At 37.6% G+C, this 8,921-nt stretch overlaps 3 non-coding genes and 2 pseudogenes across 3 annotated transcripts; all 5 read right to left on the bottom strand.

Moving 5' to 3' along the window:
• Positions 1–8: 8 nt before the first annotated feature.
• Positions 9–1,978, bottom strand: LOC130506597 (pentatricopeptide repeat-containing protein At2g17210-like; annotated as a pseudogene).
• Positions 1,979–2,235: 257 nt separating this feature from the next.
• LOC130506601 (U2 spliceosomal RNA) lies at positions 2,236–2,431 on the bottom strand. Its single transcript, XR_008942073.1, has one exon. It is a non-coding gene; the product is annotated as a U2 spliceosomal RNA (small nuclear RNA).
• Positions 2,432–3,180: 749 nt separating this feature from the next.
• LOC130506600 (U2 spliceosomal RNA) lies at positions 3,181–3,377 on the bottom strand. Its single transcript, XR_008942072.1, has one exon. It is a non-coding gene; the product is annotated as a U2 spliceosomal RNA (small nuclear RNA).
• Positions 3,378–4,126: 749 nt separating this feature from the next.
• LOC130506599 (U2 spliceosomal RNA) lies at positions 4,127–4,321 on the bottom strand. The gene has a single exon (XR_008942071.1). It is a non-coding gene; the product is annotated as a U2 spliceosomal RNA (small nuclear RNA).
• A 795-nt stretch (positions 4,322–5,116) lies between these two features.
• On the bottom strand, positions 5,117–7,168 carry LOC130506598 (probable serine/threonine-protein kinase PIX13; annotated as a pseudogene).
• Positions 7,169–8,921: the final 1,753 nt, after the last annotated feature.

Below are 8,921 nucleotides of genomic sequence, written 5' to 3'. Positions count from 1 at the left end.
TTGTCTGCAGCAAAAACGCTGGACGCTAGCAAATACCCTGAAGAACACAAGGGTTCAAGCTCAAGAACCTCAGCTATTGCCTCTGTTGTAATGATCCCACTTTTCAAACGGTCCTGCATCCACTAAGAATCGATCCCCATGCACTAACCCCCGGTTTCATGTCTTCTGGAAGGTTCTTGATTAGTTCCACTGCTGTATCAATCTCTCCAGCTCGGCTAAGCATGTCAACAAGACAAGAGTAATGCTGCAGCGAAGGTTTGTTGTGATCTTCAACCATTGATTGAAGAACATGAGACCTTGCTTGATCAATCCCCCATGATAACAAGCTGATAAAACCGCCAGATAAGTCACCGCGTTTGGTGTACCCTTCTCGTTTCATTTCCTCGAATGATGCTAATGCTCTCTCCGGTAAACCGTTTATAGCGTATGCTGATATCATCACCGTCCAAGAGACTACGTTTCTACTAGGAGCTAGATCGAATGCTCTCCTCGCCATTTCTATGGCGCCGCATTTTGCGTATGCGTCAACAATGGATGTATCAACTGAGATGACTCGTGGCTAAGCCTCTCCTGATAGCTATTCCATGTGCCCATTTGATTTCTCAAGTCTGCTGAAACAGAGCATGCGTCAAGAAGATAACCATGGTGATGGCGTTGGGCTTATCCTTCATCTTACAGAAGATTGAAATAGCTTCGTAAGGTCTCCAGAACGGGCTAATCCAGAGATCATTGTGCTACATGACACCACATCCTTGTAGGCCATCGACTCAAACACGGTTTTTGCATCATCAACAAGACTGCAGCTTGTATATGCATCAATCAAAGAGCTTAAGGCAACTTCGTTAGACTCATATCCATGCCTGATCATCACGCAGTGTATCGACTTACAGGGAAATGGCTGCTCAAAGAACTTGCAAACCTGAAAAAGACTCACGAGAGTAACTTCATCCGCTTCAACTGCTTCCCTTTCTCATCAAACTAAACATCTTAACAGCCTCTTCATATCTTTGGTTGTGTACAAACCCAGCCAAAATCGAATTCCATGAAACAATGTTTCTACAAGTCGTCTCATCAAACACTCTAAACGCTGAATCAACATCAAATCCTTTGGAATACATATCGATGAGCGAATGCGCACAAAAACGTCCCCCAAATCAAACCCTTTACGTATAGAAAACCATGAACTGATCTTCCCACATCAACATCCTCAAAGAACAGCACAGCCCTTGAGAACATTCGTTACAGTTACACAATCAGGCTCTGTTTTGGACTCACGAACCATCTCTCGGAACAACTTCAGTCCACAAACAGTTCTTGGCTCTGCACATAACTTCTAATTACAACACTCCAAAATAACATCTCTTTCAGACATTTCGTCGAACAGTTTACGTGCGCTTACCGAATCAAACTCTGCATATAAAGACAATATCGAATTTTGAACAGATGAAACCCATATAGACCCAGAACGGATCACGTAGCTGTGAGTCTTCTCTCCATCAATATAACATCGCAAACTACGACACGCGTGAATCACAAGAACCAATGTGGAGACGTTAGGCTCAAAGCCCCAAACTCTGGACTTGGAAAACCACCATAGCCCATCTTCTTCAAAGCCATGATCGAGAAACCCGAAAACGACGACGTTCCAAGAAACAGAGTCTCTCGAGGTCATAGAGTCGAACGCTCTTGTCGCGGAACACAAGTCTCCGCATTTCATGTAGAAGTCAGCGATGGAGTTCCCGACAGAGACAAAAGACTCGAACCCTCTCTTGCACAGACTCGCGTGGACGCATCTGCCTTGCGACAGCCACGAGAGCTTAGCACAAGATTTGAAAACGATGGGGAAGAGGAAAGGGTCGTTGAGTTGAGTTTCAGATGTCTGTATTATCTCTGAGTAACAAGACAGCACTTCCCGCCATTTACCGTTGGAGGAAGCTTGCTTAATCCTCGAGGACAAAGCTTGTAGCTTTGCACACATGTGATCCCATCTCTTCAATCTTGTGTTGTGAGAGTAAGGTCACTTATATATGAGTTTAAGCAATTACAGAACACTACACATGTAAATTGTCTTGTATTTGGTTACATGTAGTGAACATATGAATGGTGTTCTAATCATCTTTAACGAATGCAAAACCGAGAGATGTGAAAAAACTCAGGAGTTTAAAACATCACCAATGAGCTCAAATTTTAGTTTAGCTATCTAATTGAAGAAAAAGAGTTAGAACTATTTGTTTTGTGGGTTGAGCCAAACCAGTGCAGTAGTGCAACGCATGGACGACTCGTGAAAGCCCCGATAGCAAGCTATCTTAACGGGTTTTCCCCTCAAAAAATAGAGTTAATATCTTGTAGACCCGATGATCCACATATCAGATATTAAACTGATAAGAACAGATACTACACTTGATCTTAGCCAAAAGGCCGAGAAAGGTATGAGTTGAAAGCAAGACCATGCTTCCTTTTTTATGTGTGCAAGGCTTATGTCTAACTTTCTGTACCTTACCGATGTGGGACATTAGAGATAACCTCTCCTTAGTTTCCTTCAACCAAACAAACTACAATGATGAAAACATTTAGGTGGTGGTGTTAATTAAAAAAGCGATCTATGTGAGGAACATATCTTATGGAGAAGGATTTTGACAGCTTGAGCGAAGATGGAAAACTTCAAAAGATCATCTTCCTTGGAAAACAAAAATGGGAAGAATATGGTTTCTTTAATCTCTTTGCAGTATACGTCAAAAGATGCTATTTTCATATCCCTAATAGACTTGTATTCATATTCTGTGAATTGATTGTTGTCTGTGTCCATTTTTTATGTTCCTATATTAAATATTATAGACACTTATTTCCTCCTATAAGCCTGAGTCGTTGTTAAACAGAGTTATCTATATAACAGCTTCTCTACGTTTCTGGCTTCTAATTAAGATGCTTATATCTTGGCACTTGTAACCACTGTATCCATGTAGTTGGTGTGTGATATGTACAGCTTTGGAGCTACCATCAGGTTTGTCTTTTGGTTTCATGTAGTATGTACAGATATGAGTGGTAGTCTAATCATCTGCAAAGATTACTAAACAGAAAAAAATATCGGGAGTTCAAAACAACACAAGTGAGCTCAATATTTTGGGTTTAGCAGTCTAGTTGAAGAAAAGAGTTGAAGAAAAGAGTTGAACTATTGGTTTGATGGGTTAAGCCAGATCCGTGCAGTAGTGCAACGCATGGACGACTCGCAGAAATCCAGATAGCAAGCTATCTTTATGAATTCCCTCCCTCAAAAAAATAAAGTTAATATCGTGTGATCCGATGGACCACATATCAGATATTAAACTGATAAGAACAGATACTACACTTGATCTTAGCCAAAAGGCCGAGAAAGGTATGAGTTGAAAGCAAGACCATGCTTCCTTTTTTATTGTGCAAGGCTTATGTCTAACTTTCTGTACCTTACCGATGTGGGACATTAGAGATAACCTCTCCTTAGTTTCCTTCAACCAAACAAACTACAATGAAAAACATTTAGGTGGTGGTGTTAATTAAAAAACAGCGATCTATGTGAGGAACATATCTTATGGAGAAGGATTTTGACAGCTTGAGCGAAGATGGAAAACTTCAAAAGATCATCTTCCTTGGAAAACAAAAATGGAAGAATATGGTTTCTTTAATCTCTTTTGCAGTATACGTCAAAAGATGCTATTTTCATATCCCTAATAGACTTGTATTCATATTCTGTGAATTGATTGTTGTCTGTGTCCATTTTTATTGTTCCTATATTAATATTATAGACACTTATTTTCCTCCTATAAGCCTGAGTCGTTGTTAAACAGAGTTGATCTATATAACAGCTTCTCTACGTTTCTGGCTTCTAATTAAGATGCTTATATCTTGGCACTTGTAACCACTGTATCCATGTAGTTGGTGTGTGATATGTACAGCTTTGGAGCTACCATCAGGTTTGTCTTTTGGTTTCATGTAGTATGTACAGATATGAGTGGTAGTCTAATCATCTGCAAAGATTACTAAACAGAAAAAAATATCGGGAGTTCAAAACAACACAAGTGAGCTCAATATTTTGGGTTTAGCAGTCTAGTTGAAGAAAAGAGTTGAAGAAAAGAGTTGAACTATTGGTTTGATGGGTTAAGCCAGATCCGTGCAGTAGTGCAACGCATGGACGACTCGCAGAAATCCAGATAGCAAGCTATCTTATGAATTCCCTCCCTCAAAAAATAAAGTTAATATCGTGTGATCCGATGGACCACATATCAGATATTAAACTGATAAGAACAGATACTACACTTGATCTTAGCCAAAAGGCCGAGAAAGGTATGAGTTGAAAGTTAGGCCGTGCTTCCTATTTATAGTGCAAAGCTTATGACAGACTTTATGTAACTTACCGATGTGGGACGTTTAGAAATAGCTCACTTAGTTTTTTATTTTTCGACAAAACAAAGTACAGGGAACCCAGAACTCATGAAGAAGATTGAGGTGGTGGTGTTAATTGGATCTCTCAATCTCAGCGATCTATGTGGGGAATATATCTTATATGGAGAAAGGTTTCGTTTATTTGAGAGCTTGAGCAAAATGGTGTGTCTCTACAGAACTTCCTAATTATTAGTCACTATGGGAAGGTGTTGTTAAACAGAATGGTAACAAGAGTTTCTCTAAGTTCCTGGCTTCTAACTAAGAAGCTCATATATTGACTTCTGCTGAGGGCCGTGCCTCAGTGGAAGCTGGTCAAGCATTAGCTTGAGGGCCAGTCTGCTTAAAATTAATTTAGGGGCCAAATAGTTTAAAAATCAGCTAGTTCATATGGTAATATGTGTTTGCCAACATGTGCAATGTGCTGATTTCTAAGCCCAACTTTGGTTTCACTATACAGTTTTGTGTATTTGTTTTTTAAAATTGTGTTTGGGCCAAATTTTTTTTGTTGTTTCTAATCTTATATAAGTCAGGCACGGCCCTGGAGCTGACTATATTCGTAAAAAGATCGATTGGACTATTCATCTAGATAACTAATAGTTCAAAACTTTCTTAATCTCTTATAAAGCATCTACAAACACACACAACAACACATTTACTAGTTACAACACATTTACTAGTCTTGTCTTTTGGTTCCATAGTATACATACGAACGGTTATGTAATCATCTTCTTAACGAATACAAAACCAGAGAGAGAGAGAAGAAAAAAGAATCTTGTGTTTCAAAAACAACACTAGTGACCTCTAGCCACAGTTTGCCTCGGTTGAAATGTAGACAGATGCTCCCTTCGATAATGGCTTTGTTGGTGACCTACGGTTGGGGAAGCTCTAGTGGTCCTTCGTTCCAACGGTTTCTCATTGGCAGCTACAATGAGTTCTAGCGATTCCACCACTTCTGTCATCGATGGACGGTTCTTTGGTTCCGGTTCAAGGCATTTCAGAGCCAGTTGGGCCACTCGGAAAGCCGATTTGAAAGGGTACTTTCCTTCTAGACGAGGGTCCATTATCCTCCTCAGTTTTCTTCTTTCTGAGAGATGAGGCTTGATCCAGTCTGTTAGATTGTGTTGACCGGTGGGACGGGTAGGATCAAGTGCGTGTAAACCAGTCAAGATCTCAGCTAAAACAACTCCAAACCCGTAGTTATCACTCTTTACATACAAGTGACCTGTCAGGAACCAAACACAGTTTGTATTCAAAAACCATAAAGAAGCAAAAGAAGATAAAAGACATTGTACTTTTGTAGTACCTGTAGCAACATACTCTGGAGCTGCATAACCGTGTGTACCCATAACCGTGTTGTGATGTGAGACTGACTAGCAGAAGGACCTAACTTAGCCAATCCAAAATCTGATAGCTTTGCGTTAAATGACTGCAACAAAGATCAAACAAGTTGATCTCACTCCACACTTGTATATATCAAAATCCATAAAGCCATATGTAGTTTACTTACACTATCAAGTAGAATGTTAGAAGCTTTGAAGTCTCTATAAATGACTTGCTTCTCTGAAGCGTGCAGAAACGCTAAGCCTTAGCTGCTCCTATTGCAATCCTAAGCCTTATTTCCATGAGAGCGGCTGAACTACAGAACCCTCTGGAGAAACAGAAGCAGCTTCAAATCAGTGGGGTAGCATTAAACCATAATAACATCTAAAATGACTTAAAAGTAAGAAGATGGTTCTTTACTTCGGAAGAGATGATTCTCTAAGCTTCCTTTCTGCATGAACTCATACACCAGAAGCAACTCGTCACCTTCCAAGCAGTATCCCAACAGCTTCACCAGGTTCGGATGAGAAACCCTCCCAAGAAAGTTCACCTCACACTACACAGAAACAAAGAAACAAACCATCCAATAAACAAACAGAACTCCTCACTGCATACCATTGATATAAGAGTTTTACTCTACTCACTTGCATTCCTCAAATCCTTGGAAGCTTTCGGAGTTAAGTTTCTTGACAGCAATCACAGTTCCAGTGCTGTGACTACCAGGCCCTTTCTCCTCAAGCCAGCCTTTGAAGACTTCCAAACCCTCCTTCTCCAAGAACGTTCTCAGACTTGAAATTTCTGGTGTAGCTCTAAGTTCTGCAGGCTGAATATCCTCAAGTTCGGAATGGGAAGTATCTGACCCTCAGGGCAAGCATCTCCACCACTTCCAGCAGAGAATCCACTTGTACTAGATATGTTACTTCTTGATGTTTCTGTAGTCGTTGACTTAAACGGACCTGTTTCAATTAGAAACACCATTTCAAAACAAAAACCATTCCCAGAACACTCAGTCACATAACAGATCACAAACAAATACTAATGGAACAGATCACCACTTGATCTCACAGAACTATAAGCACAACAAATCCAAGATTCTCGGAACAAACAGAGTACATAAATGATAGGCAACGTATTACACAAGTTGAAGTGAAACCTATTATAGACAGATTACTCCAAAGAAAGAAAGAAAAAGAAGAGATTTTGAGAAGACAAACCTGAACTGATATTACCAGTAGTGGTAGGTGTTGTTGTTGTTGTTGAAGGAGATTTAGATGAAGAAGACCAGCAAAGCCCCATAACCGACAAACAGCCAAACTCTTTTTTTTTCTCAATTATATAGATAGACAACTATCTCTGTTTATACACTTTTTTTCTTTTTGAAAAGATTTTTGTTTATACACTTCTTGTTCTCAGGGTTTTACACAAGTCAAGAGAAAAGAACCAAAAAAAGAGGGTGTGAATCTAAAAACAGAGACTGCTTTACAAGAAGACACAGTACTAGAGGATGGATAGAGATCGGACAACAGCTACCGTTTAAAACTGGGGGTTGAAATGATCAGAGAGACAAACAAAAAAGAAGATATGTTTTTCTTCAATTCGACGAAATTGCTTTTATTTGTCATGGAGAGAGAAGAGAAGCATAAGAACGTGGTTACTTTGTTACCATGTCACTAAGAGACGAAAGAGAAGACTAAGTCTTGAAAGAATGATGGTCCAAGGACGCAAGAGGAGGAGCAATGAGAGGTTTATGGTCAAGTCAACTTAAAAGAAAAATTGTTTCGTCCGCCACCTTTTTAATGGGAAATCAATCAATTACACCCAAACAATTCTCAGCATTTTCTTCATCATTTTACTTTTCAACAAGTCACTATCTTTATCTGTTTGAAATAGTGGTATTTGAATCTAGATAGTACTACTAGAATGTATACAAACCGCTTACTTGGTATTTTCGGTATATTTACTACTTGATTTAGTTTATACGATAGTATATAAGTTTTTGTTGTACTAAATTTGTTAAAAGTGAGCATTTACAGTTTTAAGTAACTGCTAAAAATGACAGAATTGCAAGTTATTTCATGCCTTATTATTTTTTGTTACTTGTAAACACTTTACAACTTACTTGATAATCATTGTAAGTTATTAATATTTTTTTTTGAAATCCAAGTTAAATAACTTTATTACTTATAAATGAATATTTCACTGCTTTCCTATGTTTTAGTTAATGTAGGGGCAAACTATAAGAAAAAAAACTCTAAATGTTTCTATAAATATAAAAAAATTATTTTAATATAACTTAGGAAAAAATGTGTTCACATAATAATTTTATTTTAATAAGAATTAATTAATTGTATACACATACAAAGATAACTAATTTAGTGGTATTTGTTTTCCAAACTTGTAGAATCAGTAGAGAAATGAAGGTGTAATTACAATTATATTTTCTTCTTAATTTTGTAAGCTAATAAGTTCTAGTAAGGAATGTCAGACTTGTGGTGGTAACCAAAATGTGGTAGTGTGAAATTTGTGGTCAGTAAAATTAAATTAAATGAAATCAATGTTGTAAGAATACTCATATATTAGAGTGGTTAACACATTAAATTAAAAGAGCTAAGTTTGTGATAGACACAATAAACAAGAATACAACAGATAACACATATAATATGGACCGTAAACATCAATAATCAACATATACATTTTGGTATGGTCTTGTGTTATTACAATAGCTGCAGTGGTATTTATAAATGTGTATTATAACCGGATAATACATAGAAAAATATGATACAATGATAAATATCATGAAAATTTGAACATGTAATTTGTATGTACTTTAGGATGCATAGACTTTGTAATTTATTTGTACTTCAATAAACTACATATACATAATACATATGGATTTGGTCTTGTGTTATACAATAGCTACAATGATATTTTATGAATGTTATTATAACCAGACAATACATAGATAGTCAGAATTGTGACAGTGGTATCCATATAGTGATTTTTGTATCTGCAATATGAATGTGTACTATAACCGGATAATACATAATGAGTTCAAGTTAAATTATTATAAGAGATGGAGTAATATGTATGCATGAGTATAGACTGGATTTTACAAAATTAATCCGATAAAACTATTGATAGCCAACAAAATCATTTTGTTAGCCGAGATTTAAAATGTGGGTACC

Source organism: Raphanus sativus, unplaced genomic scaffold (assembly GCF_000801105.2).
Source record: "Raphanus sativus cultivar WK10039 unplaced genomic scaffold, ASM80110v3 Scaffold3448, whole genome shotgun sequence".
Taxonomy (NCBI): domain Eukaryota; kingdom Viridiplantae; phylum Streptophyta; class Magnoliopsida; order Brassicales; family Brassicaceae; genus Raphanus; species Raphanus sativus.
The sequence above is the reverse complement of the archived record's forward strand: the minus strand, read 5'-3'. Positions and strand labels throughout refer to the sequence as shown.